The 17776-nt window shown below is 42.6% G+C and overlaps 1 long non-coding RNA gene across 1 annotated transcript; it reads left to right on the forward strand.

Annotated features, from left to right (window-relative positions):
• The first annotated feature begins 11471 nt into the window (after positions 1–11471).
• On the forward strand, positions 11472–16208 carry LOC133265861 (uncharacterized). The gene is made up of 3 exons (XR_009742158.1): positions 11472–11688; positions 12207–12278; positions 14006–16208. It is a non-coding gene; the product is annotated as an uncharacterized LOC133265861 (long non-coding RNA).
• The last annotated feature ends 1568 nt before the right edge of the window (positions 16209–17776 follow it).

Here is a 17776-nt window from a genome sequence, read left to right on the forward strand (position 1 = left end):
CACCAGTTTGTGCAGCCTGGAGTGTCTGGAGGAATCAGCTCTATAGACCAGACACGAAGGCAGAAGAATGAAGTTTTAGATTCTCACTTTGGCTTGTAACTCTGTCCTCAGGTCCTCTGGACCTGAAACGGGATTCGCCTGTGTGAATCTGGCAAGTTTCAGTGAAGCACTCAAAAGTTCTGTCGTTCAAGACTTCAAAATATGATCCTCCAATTGCCAGAGACCAGCTAGTACCTTCCTCTAGAACCAGGGCAAACTAACCTCCACATCCTGCTTGACTTGCATGCTGGGTGAATTTACTTTATCCAACATCACTCCCTACTCCCTTTCCAGCATGTAGAAAGCATGCTTCATGTCCCTCTCCAGTCCCAGGGACCTGGAATTGCATTGCACTGGTTCACCTCAGAAGCTGGTGTAACCCAGGTTTATTTCATTGTCACAGATTTCATTGTCACCGAGGTGTTTAATCTCAGCTGGTCCTTGGCACAAACAAGCTTTCACAGAAAATGTTGGATAATGGTTCCTACTGTGCTCAACACAGCCTCTCATATGCCCTCATTTCAAAACAACACCTAGCTGATAGACAACCACTGTTTCTCCTCTCACTCCCAGAGGACCATGAGACCTGACATTGCTGAAGTGTCCACTGGTCCCTGGGCAGTCAGAGGGCACTGCTCTCCCAAGGATTCACTCCTTCTTACACCTTGAGGCCTTTTGCTTGGCCTCTGAGCCAAAAGTGATGTTAGCTTCTCTCATGACCCGCACACAGAGCTGCCTCAAAGTGGAACCCTAGCACTGTTTTCCTGTATTTCGTTCCAGTAGGTTCACTTAGTAACCCTGACTCCTGGCTTGTTGTATCACGAATAGTTTGATGAAGGCAAGGGAGAACCAAGATGGAATGGTACCTGTTCAGTGGTAAAATGGGTGGAAAATTATCAGAAGGAAGAAAAGATTGAAATGAAGCTTCCAATGTTGCAGTTTCCATGGCAACTGCCCTTCCACCTACAGTTTTAATCCACTTTTTCAGGCAGCCATTCCAGGAAGTGCAGGGAACCACACAACAGCTGCACAGATCCTATTTCTAACGCATCTCCTGATTAAAATAATTTTTCCACATATAGAGATTGCCCTGAATGGCAGTGGCTGAAGGTTTTGGATACCCTGGGGGAGGTGTTTACTCACAGCACTAAAAGCTTTCTGAAACTACACATGTGGATGTGGATGCAAATCCTAGTATTTGCTGGAAGTAGAGTGAAATAAGCATAGCCTAAAGCTATTGCAATGAGCTATGTCCCATTGTCCCTACAGGACGTATGCCACTATGTCCTGTGTATGGCATGCTGTCATGGGTGTAATCTAAACTAGTTTTGTCTGTGCCACAGCCTCTAAACCTCATGCTGCTGAGATCTTATTTTATCAGAAGTGTCAAGGACCATGTTTAAAGCTAGAGCACATGGCTTGCTGTCACAGTCCAACCTTGACAAGGATCTCTGACAGCCCCAAAGCCACCCTTACATCCAAACCATCATCTCAGGAGCTCTAACTGATGAAGTATTTTGTCAGCGAATCATTTCTGTAATCCTAGTGGGACTACATGATGATTGCAGCACTTTGATTCTCTGTGGGGATTATGTGGACTGAAATCAGAAGACAGGGAATCACTTTTGTCATCCTGAGGATGCTATTTCCCAGTGTCACTGTTGTTATCTCTAGTTTCTCAAGGCCCCTGCAAAGATCCCTTCTGCTGCGGGACATGACAGGATGAGACAGAGACTATATCTAAGAGCTTGTAACTTACACCAACAAAGTAGAAAAAGAGTTGAAGGAAAGTAAAATTCTTGACAGGTAGACACCTAAGGAATACTGAGATTAAATGGTTTTCTTGAGGTCACACACTGAGTTTGTGGCCAGAGCCGAATGCAGATCCCTAGAGTCCCACCCAGGTCTTTTATCAGTATGATGGCTCTTCCTCTCTTGCTCTCCCAGGCTGTCAGTCTCATTTGTCCTATAGAAATACAGAGGCAGCTCTGGCAGATGCATTACCTAAAGAGGAAAATGTCTGAAATTATCTATTCTTCATTCCAAGGAGTGCCAGGGGAAATCTACATTTCTACACAGTAACTATGTTAACCACTTAATTCCAAAGGAAGCAGATAACAGGAAGATATTAGTGTGGGAATGAGCAAGTAAATAAAAGAATATTTCTCCCCAATAAACCTCAATTCTCTGGGAATTATTTTTAAAGTCTGAGACATTAAATTACAAAGAAGTCTGCCAGAACAGGTAATGACTGTACTTAAGGGAGAGGCAATTGTCCTAGAAAACTTTATGTACTATGGTTACAGTGCTGGAAACAAGAATTTAGCCAATATGGTTGGATCGCTAGATAATAACATCTCCACCAAGGAGTTCAGGACAAACTTTGGTATTTCTTAGCATTTAATATCTAAACAGTAAGGGTTAGATGATGAGTTATTGACTTTTTTTTGGCTCAGCACCTACTCACGCAAGTAGTTACAGTGTCCTCAAGAGGCCAGGAAGGGCTGAAAGCCTGGCACTAAAATCCGCTTGAATGATGTCAAAATTTAATGTTAATGAAGAGTAAGCATCTCCCTTTCTCCAAGATCACTTATTCAGTGATGATGGAAATTAGAACCACACTATGTTTTCTGCAAAGTCGGTCCATGTTCATGAGACTTCCTGCCTTCACAACGGTGGGCAAGGCTGTATGAGGAGCATTATGTTTGATTACAATGAGTAATGACTGAGAAGAGGCTTGTGGATAGGGCCTGGAATGGCAGAGATGGGATGGTAGCTATTGTAGGGTCATAGATAAAGGCAATTTGGGGTGCATTTTTGTATAGCAGCCGTTCAGCTGTGCCTGATAGAGAGGTGTGCGGGACAGCTGCTGGGTGAACGTGCCTCCGTGGAGTATTATTTGCCAAATAGAAAACATAGAGAAAGAAAACTTATCTTACATTTTCCAGTGTCCCCATTTCTTAAATATGATACATTAATATTCATTATAACACATGCATTATCATTTTGGAAGGAGATTACTGGGGATTCACTGTTTTCTTTCCATCATATTTTCCAATTAGGTTCCCCTCTTTTGCAAATAATAAGGTTTTTGTTGCCAGAGGCTTTGCAGCAAAGTTCCAGTCAGGGCTTTGGAGCTCTGCTCAGCCTGCATTTAAGAAAGAAGTGCAAATTGAAGAACAATTATATTTTTAATGACAGGTTAATCTCACTGTGCTAAACATGATTAGAGAATCGCCTAGGTAGTGTAGGAGAGTACAAGAACTGCTAGAAGCTGTTTCCCAAAAAAATAGGGGGAAGGGTAAGGATAAATCCTCGCAAATGCATTGCTTAGTCAACAGGGGTTGATGAGGCAAACTGACAGAGACTTTGGGGTTCTTAAGGAGAAACAAGAGGATAAGAGTAGAGCAGGAAAGCCTAAGTTTTTGTTCCCCACACCATGAACAAGTCTTTTGGCTCTGTCATTTTCTCACATGGACAGAAACATTCAATGATATTCTCATTTAGCACTAGCAAGAAAGGTGTATGGGGATGGGTTTGATGTACACTGCTGACCTGTGTTGGGTAAGGGTAGACATGGACATCGATTTCTGGGATTTGCTTCAGGTTCTCGGTATCCGAAGTCCTTCCCTTAGGCAAGAACATATACAGGCAAGCACTGTCCTTCTTCAAAGAGAAAAGAAATGGTGAGGAAAAATGCAATAAAGACACTTGGATGCTTAAACATCAGAAGCCCGAGCACTAGATGGTGCTCGAGAAAAACACTGAGATCCCACCTAAGGCCGCTGTGTGGCTGCATATGCAGCTAGAAGTGCATCAGGCTTCTGGAGAGTGAATTACAAGCAAAGAGAAAGAGAAGAGAAAAGAATGGAAACACTACTCAAAATGCACAGGAATGTCAGCAAACTTTTTCCCTTTCTGGTCCTCCACTGACTCTGTCCAATCAGACTTTTTGCCTCATTCATGTGTGGCAGAAAGAGGTGACTGCCCTATAGCTTGGAGGGTGAGCAGACACTGGATGCCTACAGTCCTTCATGCCCATGCAGAGCAGATGCAAAATGCTCATTGACTACAATTAGCTGGGCTCTAGATTTCAGATTCAATTACCTCAAATTTGTAAAGAAAAAAATAAAATCCCACCCAAAAAGAAGAAAAAAACCCAACAAAACCACAAGAAACACAAATATACAGTCAGCCCCTTGAGAGGCTAGCTATTCCACACACACATGCTAGTAAAACAGCCCTTTGAAGTTGTTGGTGCTGTCAGTTACAAGAGCAGCATTTAACATTTAATGGTTGTTTTTGGTCAGAGCTGTTACTTTTCATTGTTTGCTAGATTTGTTCCTTAAATTTGCTTGACTCTGTGCCATGCGCTTCCTCTCAGTTTACTTTATGTTGTTCTTGGGGCTGAATGATTTTTTTATTAGTATTATTTTTCCCCTTTGAAGACGTATTATGAAATTATTTTCATTTTTCTTGCCATTGCATTGTCTTGTCATGTCTAATATTTACCTAGGGGGCAAGATGTCCCCATACAAGCCTTCTAACAGTGCCAACTTGTTCTCTGTCTCCTAAAGTCAATCACAAAGATCCCTAAGAAGGTTGTTGGGTTAATTAAACTAGGCAGAAGACTCCAGAAAAAGCCAATGCTGTAGTCTTTATGGAAGTCTAGGGGAAAAGCAGAGTAAAGAGATACAAAGATGACTCAAGTGGTTTGCCTCTACTTATTTTCCATTCTAATAGGCTGGATTAGCTGTTCAATTAAAACAATGTAAAGTGAGGAAATCTTGCTGTGCATCTTGACCTTTTTTGTGAACTGGAACTCACTGCTGTGAATTGACCCGTTATTTGCCAGGTCTGTTTTAACCAAAAATTCAGGCAGCGAGAGGTTTTCACAAATAGAATCATAGAATAGTTAGGGTTGGAAAGGACCTGAAGATCATCAAGTTCCAACCCTCGTGCATGGGCAGGGACACCTCACACCAAATGCTTGCCAGAGACCCTCTGCAATTCAGAACTTGTGACCAGCCAAGGAAGCCACATGATCCTGTGATCCCCAAGGTTCTTATTCCTGATATGGGTTGTCATAACCTTTATGGCAGGATTTTAAAGGCAGGGCAAGGTGATCTAGTTGTTGGGGTTGGTTTCCAGCTGAGAATGTGCACAGCACATTCGAAGGCCCCCAGCACACTGCAGTGGGCACCCAGCAAACTGATCCTTCAGACACTGAGGGCACAGACTTTACTTTCCCACATACTACCTAGCCAGATATTTCCTCAGCTAGACAATATTGACCTATAGTTATTTGAGTTCAATTTCCACTCCTATTACATGTTTCCTGGCATGTTTGTAGTGCTTCTAATTAATTATTTGTAATTGCCTGTGTTTTTCTCCCCTTTTTCTTGCCTTTGTTTCTTGTTTTTCTCCCAGCCTTGGTTACAAGATTTTGCATCTCTTGAGGCTACTGGGGTAAAAGCCTATTAATAAATAATTAAGTGGCAAGGCCCCAGCGGTGTGGAGTTGCATCTTGCCATCACAGGGCTGTAGTCTCCATGGCGACTCACTGGTGTGGACTGAAATGATCTCTTTGAGAGGAGGCAGAGGAGGTTACACAGGGCAAAAATATGTGAAGCTAAATTGTATTTTAAAAAATTAAAGGCACTGTTACATTGGCTGGTTCCCTAAATAATCTGGAAAAACTGAACCCTCCTATTGGCTCCATTCCATCAGCATCCCTCTCTTCTGTCTGCCAACTACCCTGTGGTTTTGTTCTGGTCCAAAGCCTCCAGCATTGAGGCTTTTCCACCCTTTAGATGCTCCCTCCTGCCAGGCAGCCTCTTCCCAATAGTCAGTGCCCCTCTGACCTTCCTGATCTGCAGCAATCCTGCTAGCTGAACCAATGCAGCTTCAGTCCCAGTGATGAGATTGACTGATCCCCGAGAACAGTGAGCAACATTCACACCTGCTCCTCATTAAAGCCAGATTTTGAGAAGCTTTTGCTGTGCTTTTCTCCTTTTCTGGCAATATTCAGAGGCAGTTTCATGTGCTGGCACATGAAGTAGCCCTTCTATTTTTTCCCATCGCATAATCCACCTCTAAGTATAGCAAAGACATTTCTTGCCCATTCAAAGCAGTAGTTTTCAAATGAAAAGCAGTTCGCTCAGCAGTTTCAGCATCTGTAAAAGTATGTCCTTGTGCAGCAGTGTGATCTGAAACCCCCTTAGCCTGTTATCAGCTTTCCCTCTATATTAGGAGCTACACTACTCACAAGCATCATGATCCATGTATTTCAGCCAATATAATTTTCCCAGATCCCCACCTCTCCAATAACGTTTCCTGGGAACACGAGAGATTTTAAGCTCCTTGTAATGCCAAGGATGTGAATCACACTAATTGTCTCCCAAATTTCAGAAACATCCTGGGCTTTCATTTCCTATGCAAACTTCTGGAGCATTTACATTAACTTTTGGCAGGTAAATGGTAGGGGGCCCAAATCATCCATCACGAAATACTGCATTGAAAACACATCAAGTTAGGAGTCATGACAGGTAGATAGGTCTCTGCTCTGAGAGAATGAAGGTTTAGATATCACAGCTCCCTTCTCCTCACAGGAGGACATGGTATGTAAGCCCAGGTGCCTCACTCTTTCTAATCACTGCCAAGGACCACCACTTGCTGGTTGCTCAGTGTCCACAGCCCCACATGGTGGCAAGACTGTCAGCTCCATGTTACGGTCAGTTTCTTTAAGCAGGATCTGCTCAACAAGGAATGGGTCTGGCCTTGCAGAACTGAAATCTGCTGCCAATTGGGTCTTCATGAAGCATACAGCCCCAAGTTCAGCCTGGGAATGGGTCCATTCCTTTTTGCTACCACTAAATCCATGGAGAAAACTGTGAAATAGAAAAATCTCTCCCATCTCTGTTCATTGTCTTGCTTCTCCCCCTTTTCTTCTGTAGCAGAAACTAAAGAGGAGGTGAAAGATGGTTTAAGTGAGGTTACCACAGGGATAAAACAATACTTCAAGGAGTTTTAGAGCTGTTTTCATGCTGTTCTCCTGTAGCCACTGAGCAGGTTTTCAGAAATTGTTTCCCTGCCCTTTTCACCTTCACGCTCCTCAATTCCCCACAGACTGAGGCCAGAGCAGAAGAGGAAAGTGGATTAACAATGTTTTGTCTTCAGCAATCTGGCATCTTGTCCTTGCTTCCACACTTCTAATATTCACCAGTACCAGTGGGAAAAAAAAAGCAAGTAATCAGAAATTCAGGGCTTGCTAAGGTAAAACAAAGAATAACTCTGTCAATTATGCTGATTCTGAGGATAAATGTTTGCTTTTTTTTCTTTTAAGCCTGCCTATGGATTCTAATACTGACTCAGGATTTAAAATAGCTCATCTATTTTTAAGTGATGCTGGCAACCTAATTTTGACTCAATAGTTCCATGATGCAGAAGGAGAAAAAGAGAAAAAAGAATAATTGCAAACCACAAAATAAGCAGAAATGGTTTCAGTGAGGTGTTTTGATCACCCCCGTGAGCTGTTTTCTTGCTGTGTTGTGCGTGACTGAAAATCAGAAAGTGAATCTGCCTATTAACACATGGGAAGCTGACCAAACCAGTTTCATCAGACTGCAGTAAAGAGAGAACAAGGGGAAAATAAACTTAGGTGATTAGAATTATTTCCATGCTGGCAAAGAGACTTTGTGAATGGTGTAGCAAAGGCTTCCTGATAAAGAAAATAAGAATTCAAATGCTTTGAATGGGGGGGAAGTTAAAGAGATTCCCACTGGTGGTGTCACAGCCTGCCAGTAAACCAACAGCCTTTGGATCTGCTCCCAGGGCAGTCCCTGGGAAGGGACTCCATCTCTCCCCTGCACCATAATCTGGTTTCTCTCTACGCTGCTGCTTGCTTTTTGGAGTAAATTGCAAACCTGCATGAGGGGTTGAATAAACAAATTACTGCCTGTGCATGTGTGTTCATTAGGAAAAAAAACCATGCTGATTGCTTGGCAGCCTGATATTTCATAATATCACAAAGGGTTTTGAGAGATGAACAGCTACAGCAAACCCTTCATGGAAACCAATATCACCACCTGTGGGAAACGCAAAGATAACAGGCAATTGTGGCTAAAAATGCAATTACTACAAGAGAGAAAGATTCACTTTCCTCCATGTGCAGAGAAATCCATGAAAAGATGTTTTCATCCTAAGCCAAGAAGGCCTGAAGCTGAGCTTTATTCTGCGCTTAGAACCAGTAATAATCTCTTTCACCTATTAAGCATCACCCCCAGAAAAAATGTATTCTTTTCCATCTCACCCAGAAGGGTCTCCACTTCTAGACAATTATTTTGTCAGATGCAAAGAAATAAGGTAGAGAAAGTAAACATTTGACTTTGTGTATATAAAATTCCTGTTCTCTTTCTTTTTTTCTTTCTGTCTTTCAAGATCAGGTTTCTATAGCTAAATAAGTGTAGACAATACAGAGCTTTCCAAGTTTTAAAGCAAACCACCCTACATTTTAACCACAAGCATAACTTAAGAGAAGCGAAAGAGTACAGAAAACAAGGTAAGCACATCCTGCACGTTGTGGGATTGTTGGAGCTGGTAAAAATCTACATAAACCTCAGCCTTGTCACTGCATTTGCTGTTGTGTCCCTTGACCTGGCAGCTGACTGCTCTTACTTTAGGTAGAGAAGTTCAACCTTCTCCAAGAGAGTAAATGTTCCGATTTTCCCAATCAGAGACCAGAATATTGCCATGCAGGACCCACACACACAGGGTATTGTGGCTTTGCACGGTGAAGAATAGACTCAAGAATAGACCATGGAAGATAGATGGGCTCGTGATCCACACGCAGCTGAAGAGCCACAGTGTTGCCGCTGCCACTTTAGCCAGCTATTTACTCCTACGTATTAGCCATTGGACTTCATCCTTTCACTAGCAGCTCCAAACCCAAGGGCTGAATTTGTACTCATCTGCAGCAAATCAAAATCAGCCTCTTCTTCACTCCACCTTTATTTGCACCAGTATTTAGAATTACAAAGGTGTTCTTTGGAAATAACCCCAGACCACAGAGAGGATTCCAACAAGCAGGGGGAAGAGCAGTCAAACTTCAGTATTCTTCACTAATTTTAAGTTTGTGACCATGCAAAACATGAATATAAATCCCAGAGCTCTGCAGTCAGATCTCTGTTGGTAGATTCTCTGCACCATACACATTTCCCATAGCTTAGAGGGAAATTGCAGAGGAGCTAGGAGCCATCTTCATGGCTTAGCATGAAGGGGGCTCTCTCGCATTATCTTTTTGCTGCAATTCCTCCAAATTCAACATGCTGACCTCCAAATACAGGGCGCCAGCCTTCTGTCTGCAAGTCAGCGTACAATGTTGACTTCCCATGACTATTCTGTGAGTAGGGTCAGCTAAGGAACATTTCCTTAAGGTTCAGTGGCTAGAGGTTCATGGTTTGGGAGAAGGGAGAAGGGCTCAGTGCAGCCCATGCATCCTTGTCACACACTGTGCTGGTGCATTCTTGGAAAGCCTTTTTGTTAAGAAGAAAATGGCTGAAAATTTGAAACTGTTACCTGAATCCACCACTGACTCCAATACAGGGAGTGAAACTATTGAAAAATAGGTTCTTCCTTTCACCTGAGCACCACCAGAGGTGAGGAGCATTGCCACTGTGTGAATTGCCTGGGAGCAGGATCAGCTCCCCAAGGTTTCCTCAGGATGCTTTCAGGGTCAGCAATGACCATAGTAGAGAGGGCAGCAAGATCAGGGCATGGCAGGTGAATCAAAAGAAGAACCAATTTTCCAATCTATTTTAAAGGTATCATATTAGCTTGGGTACTTGGTATGGCTCAGCAAAACCCAGGGACTACACCTTTGGTAGGCTGTGAATAACAGATTATCATCATTTTACAACAGCTACAAATCATGGCAGTGCCATTACATCTAGTGGGAAAACACAGCTGCTTTCTGAGCAAATAACAGTCCGTTGATAGGCAGCTCTCTGACTTAGGAGAGGTCTGACAGTGTATAAAGCCTTTCAGCAAGGAAACTGCTGTAAATCTTGCTCAGGCAGGCTGAAGTATCTGAAGAAATACTTATACCTCACTGATCACCGAGCCTTAGACTTGTGATAAGACAGAAATCATTCCCATCTGATCCACTAGCCTGTGAGATATGAATCAAAGAGTCTATGCCCTGTCCAGAGCTGACAAGATGTAGCAACATAATGAAAACCTTCATCAGTCTGACACCTCTGTTGGCAGTGTCAGGAGAGGAAAAGAAAGGGTGATGCAGTCCAGGCTGCTCTCTGGTTCCTCCAGGGTAAAGCTGAACCTTGCTGGCAAGGTGAGGAAACCCCTGCTAGTGATACCCTGCTCAACCTACTGATTTTGGTGGCATCAATCCCATCAGATAAGTGCTTTCCCCAGAACCAGGCTCACTGCTTCTGCCTTTGGCATCAGCAGCCACAGATGGTGGAGTTATAAAGTTTGAGTGAAGAATACCCAGCTTTATGCTCTCAATAAAAAAAACAAACCACCATTCTCAATGTAGGTTCTTTAAGCATACAGCAGCTTTCAGTTCACTTTTCACACCTGAAACAGTGCATGCAACTATACAAAGCAAACACAGCCCTTTCTCTTGTGTTTTGAAATAAGCTGTCATCCACACTTAAACATATTGCACTGTACTACGTTTCCCCAGGGGCCCTGGTGTTGTTACTATCCTGACAGACACAGCCACCCAAGTGGCACTTATTCTGACCTTATACACACTGACACAGAAATGCCTTTAAGACAATGTTTTATCTCCGAGGTGCTGCACATTCACACACTCACACATACACACAGAATTATGTCAGCCATTTAAGTAATCCCTACTCAGCTGTCTTTTAAAATGCCTCTTTCGTCTTTCTGTAACCAAGGGCTTTAATATTCAAACGTTCATGAGCACCAGCTTTATTAAAATTAGGGCTTGGGGAAATAGTTTCGAAGAGGAGAAACGAATATTACCCAACCATTTAAAAGATGCTAATTAATGGAGTTCTAAAGCCCAGGGAGGCCATTTGATGGAGCAGAGATTCTTCTACTAGACAGATTTGTAACTTAGTGGTTCAAGCGGCAGAGGTGGAAATAAGAGACACGTAAAATAAAATGCAAGTAGGTTGAGAAGAACAATCATCCGGGTATCAGGAGGACTCCAGAGTTTAGTTCTGTGCCAGCGATTTGAGTTGTCTGCCTACAAGCTCTATGCATGAAGACTTTTTTCAGGCCCTGACACAAAATGTCCTTGTCTCTTCCCTGATAGATCTGCCCTGTGCTGGGAATAATAAGAAAGCATAACCCACACAGAGAGCAGTGGCTGCCAACTGAGATTGTGCTGCAAGAGTCACCAGGGAACTTGTTTAAAGATAAACCTAATCTCAGGGGTACCTGGGCATATTCATACACAGGTGCATAAGCAAAGAGCTTTGCACTGGGAGTAGCAGAGACACACAAGAATGGTCAGAGCTTTTCATGTTGGCTTTTTTATGGTTATTTCACCGGGGTGTGTAAAATCAGGAGAACCTCAGCAGCTCCCCTAGATCCTGCCTAGCACCTCTAATCTCAGCAGAATAACTTAATTCATACCTGGACCACAAAGCACAGGTACTAATGTCCTACTTTTTTCTCTCTCTCCTGCTCCCCCCTTCTTTCCTGTTCTTCTCCCTGTGCACAGATATAACCCTGGGTCAAGAACTGAAAATACTCCATGGAGTAGAAGAATAGAATCTTTTGGTGGCCCTATGTACATATATATCAACTCCAGCTCTGTAGCAGAAAAGTTACCTTTGAAGTCTGACAGTGATTTGTAGCTGAAATTTCAGTCAGAGGCTCTTTTTTACTGATGCAGTTCTTGCTAGGTCAGTTGCTGTAAAAAAAAGCCAGGGTGGACTGATGATTTGAAAGCCATTGATCCAAAAAGAAAACTGTGAAAGGAAAAGGGGGCAAGAGGGACAGGTACTGGGAAAACCCTCCTTTCCAGCCTACCCTAGCACTCACTGTGTCCTCGGAGGAAGGAGCACTGCATTCTAGCAGCACAACTGCCCTCCGCAACTGTTGCTGGGTGATTAATTTCACAGTCAGAGCTTGCTGACCCTTTCCTGCTGTATTTAATCCATCATTAGGACCTCAGAGTTCCAAGATATGCCAATTCAGCAAGAGGATGAGGGGAGTTACCTGTATTCTGTTTCATCCAGGTGGGAGCTCTGTCCTTGTCCTCCTTGCCTGCTTTTCTCCCCTGAACTCGCTGAGCCAGGCAGATCACATTGCATGTGGCTGTCCTCACCTCTTGGTAGTTGTGTCACAATAGTGCCAGGAGGTGCTGTGGAGAGCAGTGCCTTTGTATGCCGTTCACCATCTTTAGATGAAAAAGGATAATTTATCATCCAGAGATAATCCCATCCTGGGGAAAATAATAGGAAAGAACAGGAGAAATGAGGAAATCAATAAGGAGCCAGCCACAGCCTCAACCAACTAGACGTTTGCATGTGCTTGCCTTGTGCTTTCATTTGCTATTCTACAAATAATAGAGACCAAATATCAGCCCTCGCCCTCCTCCTTCAAGTGCCAAATAGATGGCACTTTATGTGGTAATCCCCAACCCACCCGATGTCCAGGCTGAAGCTAGACAACTTCACCCTTTGCTGGCCCCAGATCCCAGCAAAGACAAGAAAAGGAAGCTTTTAAAGGGTCCTGGGAAGCAAAAGCCTGGTTACAGCTTCCGAAGGGCTGGTTGGGATAAAACATTCGGAAACGTTCCCATTAATGTTAAACACATGAATTCCATCCCTGCTGACTGCTGGGTGCTGCTGCATCGTGACAAAAGCGGGAGAAACAGAAGGTAACCAAAAGTGGGGGCAGAGAGATAAGCAGCTTTCTGGGTATGAAAGAAATAAAGCCTTCCTCGTCACTTCCTGTACTCAACCAGTGCTCAGGTTCTCTTCTCGCCATCTAAAATGAGCACTAATCCCATCCTCCTGCCCTGTCTACAGGAAGACTCCAGATACTGTTATCCAACCTGCCTTTCTGAAGGAAATTAAGGCAACAACAACCACAATGGAGCAATCTATAGCAATGTACAAATGGATCTCAGGGGCTCAGCCCTCTCAGCTGAGACTTTCACTGCCCTAATGAACTAGTTCATGATTGATTTTGCATTTTCAAGCTGTCGTTGTCTCTTTTTAATTCCCAAACCAAATACTCCTAGTTCAAAGTAAATTCCCTGCATTTTCCTGGTTATTCTTTGAAAGTCTCCAGAGTGCCATTTGCTGGAGAAGGCACCCGAGTAAGTACAGGGCAAAGGCCATTTAAGTCTGTAAAAATCCCTTAATGTTTCTGAGGTGGCTGAAATCCAGGCACTTCACTTGGGCAGCTGAGGCCTCTTTCTGTAATGGGACCCTGTTTCCATTGACCCGCATCTGAATTAAGGTTTAGATATTTGACCTTAGCTTGAAGATTTGAGTCTGTCCTGTGGAACATTGTCTCCTTGTGCTGGTGGTATTGGGACCACAAACCTCACATTAGCTCAGTGCAATCTGTTTGCATGACACTAATTTGCACAGGGGGTGGTGTATCCCTGCTGCCTTTCCCTGGTGAACCTTGGCTAAAGAATCCCCTTTGGCTGATGCAGTAAAAGCCTAAGATATTTGAAGCAAGAAGATCTGATGGTTTTGGATAAAACATGAGGTCATAGAGGCTTAATATGTTATTGCACGTCAGCAGGGTGAATGTACCTGTCCATATGCTCTTTGCCTGGAGCTAATGCAAAATAATATGATGTAGCTTCACTTTGTTTCACTGTCAGCTAAGTTAAATTGCATTATTATATCTTCGTCACAAGCCAAGAACGTGTGCCCAGATTGCTACCTCAGCTCTTCTGATGTTTGGTAACTTGCTAAGTTGCTCTCTTTTGATCATATGTCAGAGCCTGGAGACCTTCACAGCTGTCATGAAGTCCTTGGGAGTCCTGGTTTTGTTACCCTGGGATGTGTTCTTATGTACAAGGACTTGTGGCTTGCACATAGCACAGGGGAGTTTACCCTGATTTTTTTACATGGCGTGTGACAGCTTGGATATTTCTTATTGATCAGGAAAACCAGTGTACACCTCCCAGGAGACCAGCACTTCCTGATTCAAGCCCTTCCAAGTCCTTTCACAAGAATTAAAAGAAATCAAAACTGAAAAGGGATTTTAAAGAAGAAAAAGGTTCTGTCAAATCCCTGATACCTGCAAAGCCATAAATAAGAGGGATATTTTCTAAGTTCATAGAATTTCATCGTTTTCGGAAAGCTATTGGGAGGAACGGCATGAAAAAATTCTGTCTGTTTCTCTAGTAGAATACAGATTGACCCTCCTAAATGAAGACAGTTGGCAAGAATGATCTGATCTGAGACAGAAAAACAGAAAAAAAATCAGATTTTAAATAAATTTATCTTTTAAACTTCTGTCTCGGCTCCAGCAGCCTGCCATAAAGAAAATGAAATGCAAACTGGAAACATGGGTTTGTTCTAATACGTGCAGGGTGAAAGATAAAGCTAACAAGTATATTTGTTTCCCTACTAATCCCTCTTCATTATAGGACATAGCTGTTTTGCTTAATGGTCACAAATGACTCCAGTATGAACTCAAACAAAGGGAGGTTTCTTTTCTATTTGGAGATTAAATCATTTGTAAAAATGTTTCAAGTGCAGTCAGCATCAACAAAGTCAAATAAAACCTCTGTCTCACACGAGCAAAAATTCACCATAGCGAGTATCTTTCTATGACAACTGGTAAGAGGTAATTTTTCCCTGGAGCCAACTTCCATTGGATCAGTAATGCTCCAGTCTATAGCAGAGAGAGTTTGCAGGGAGGATCTGTGTACCAGCACACATAATAATGAATCACACCCTACATTGATTTAGTAAACCAATAGGTTTTATTAACTCAACAATAAGATTAAAATGGATTAAAACAGGAGAGGGGCTCCAGCAGTACCACAGTACTGAGCAACAACACAGAGCTGTAAAATCTACCTGAGAATAAAGCGAATTAGGTCAAGCAGAGCTGCTTTGCTACTGGTACCCAAGCAGGCAGTTTTAAAGCCATGAATACTTCTCCACTCCATTATCTCCAGCCAAGATTTGCGCCTGTCCTATTAGTTTCAGCACATTCAGGATGCCTCACCACCCTCCTGCAGGAGCTTCTTTGGGAGTCCTTTGGTACAAACCAGTGTTTTTCAACCCACCGATCCAAGGAGGCCTGAGGGTCTGTGGGCTGTTTCTAAAGGATCTACAGTGGGCAGCTATGAATCTTGCAAAGCTGTAAAGCTCCTGGTGGTAGGCTCAGAATCTGCACATGGAAAACAAGTAGGTTTTAGAGGCCAGCAAATTTAAAGGGGTTGAAAAACACTGCATAAAACTTGTAGCATCTCAAGAGTATGTAGGAGAGCCTCCCATTTTGCCTTACCAAACCACCTGCCCAAATGCTCCTCGGACTCAAAGTGAATCTTAATGGTAATTCATATTACTGCCTGTGTGGCTCTGAGCCCAGCCCTGTAAAGGCCAGTTTTGTAAGAGCTGACTTGTGGGGTGTGGAAGCATAGAAGACAGGGATGGAGAAGACCCCAAGGAAGTATCTAGTCCTCCCCCGAGCCAGTAAAACTTAATGAATATTTTATTGCTTTAGTATGTTTGGGGTTTTTATAAATTGTGTGCAATCATTGACTTATGCCATACGTACACAATAAAATTAAGCAAATACTCAATGTCTCTTCACAGATGAAGCTAAAATAAATCTGATTCTCCCTTCCTGAGTTAATCCACCATGAACAAGGCGATCAATGACCACCCTTGTAAGCCATCATCCGCCCACCTCACTCCTTCCCACCTCCTCCTGTTATCCGGGAGAGGTTTGATTTAGAGTGCCAATAACTATCCTCACAATCACTGTAATTATGACGTTCAGTATTATTGCTATTTGTTATTAGATCAGTAAAGAAAATCCTTTTTTCTGTCTGTGGGAATTTGCAAGATTCTGAAATGGTTTTCCCCTGTTCTGGATTCATCAATGTTTGTGAACCAATAATCTGAAAAAAGTACAGATCAGATCAATGCACAATTCATTTAGATACTTTGAAAGTTTTTCATTTAGATACTTTGAAAGTTTTTCATTTAGATGGTTGCGAGCTTTCTGAAATAAAAACATAACTAACTTAGCTGTTGAAAATGAGGAAATAGGATGGTTTGGCCACTTAAAAATATTACAGTTTCTTCAAATGAAGAAATTCATTTCAGCTGAGCTCCTCTACAAAAGGTTTGCATTGACTTGCTGGCATTCACCAAGAGTAAAACATTTAATCTGATAATTGACAGTTTACCATTTACTATTGTAAGTTTATAGAACATATACAAAGTTGCATAAGAAGTTACTGCTGATGTTCACAAAAAGGAAAAAAAGCATGGCCTGAAGGAGTTAGGCACAATCAGGGATTTAGAATCTGAAACTTTTTAGGTATTTTTGATACCATCTCAGCCTTTGGGTCACACAGAAATGACCTCTAAATCTGTAGCTCTAAGAGAGCTTTCCAGGGCTCTCAGGATTTTATTCTAAGATATGTATATGCTTATTTTTATACAGTTATAAAAATCCTTATGCATCATTTTAAGTCTGAAGGTGTTTATTTAGAATGAATCTGATCATATTACTTTTAACCCAGTTTTGTCAGTTTTAGTCAAGTGCTGTTTGTCTTGGATATTTCAAATCCAGCCTCTCAAGCACGGGAAGCTGATACAGACTTGACTTATCATAGAGTTCAATCTGTGAACTTGGCAATTGCCTGAGCAAGTGACTCATGCCTCAGTTCATGTTTGTCTTTTAGCTCAGACACATTTGTCTTGAGAAAAGCTGTGGAAATAATTGCTTTTGGGGGGTTGGTGGCAATTCTGATTGTATGAGAATACTATAAACCACATTCAGAACTTGATGTCAGCTTTCTTTACTATCCTGCTTTAAAAAGGTTATATCTTAGGAGGTTTTCTTCTCATTTTTTGGCATCTTGAACTTCTCTGAGCCTTTGTCTTTGTCTCCTCACTCTAAAACCTTGAGGCATGTAACGTCTTTAACCCACTAACTGTCATTTCTCCACAGATACCTGACTATGTTACCTTTGCCTGGTCTAGCTCTAGCCAGATGATTTTGTCTGTATAAAGCAGTTATAAGAAGCCTCAGCCACAGCAGCAGCTCTGGAAGAAGGGCCTGCAGACCACTGGTTTAGCCACCCATAGAGGCATTTAGTGATGGCTGCACCGGCAGCTCCAAGAGCCACAGGAAGTCCATCATCTTGAAGAGTATTTATGAGCCCTGGAGATTTAAGGGTGCCTCAGTTCCTGCCTCTGTAAAAAGGGGGTGATCCACTAAGGTCCATCAGAGAAAGAGAGTGGCAATTAGCTAATATGTTCTACTGAAAGCACTGGAGAAAATCACTGAGGCATTGCTGGCTCCAGCATAGTGGGGCTGAAAATAGCATGATGCAAGGAAAAGCTGTGTAACTCAAAGGGAGATAAAAAGAAGTTCATAGAATATGGTTTCCAAAGAAATTAAGTAAGCTGAGAAGAGGAAAATGGCATGAAACTCCAGGTTGAGCCTTTCCTTACCCTGATACCCTGCTGCCATGTTAACATGGGTGTTCAACATAGCGTCATGTGGGAGCATTTGC

Source organism: Pezoporus flaviventris, unplaced genomic scaffold, assembly GCF_033815535.1.
Source record: "Pezoporus flaviventris isolate CSIRO_AGI_PZ_B2104156 unplaced genomic scaffold, CSIRO_AGI_Pfla_v1 ptg000006l, whole genome shotgun sequence".
NCBI classification, from domain to species: domain Eukaryota; kingdom Metazoa; phylum Chordata; class Aves; order Psittaciformes; family Psittacidae; genus Pezoporus; species Pezoporus flaviventris.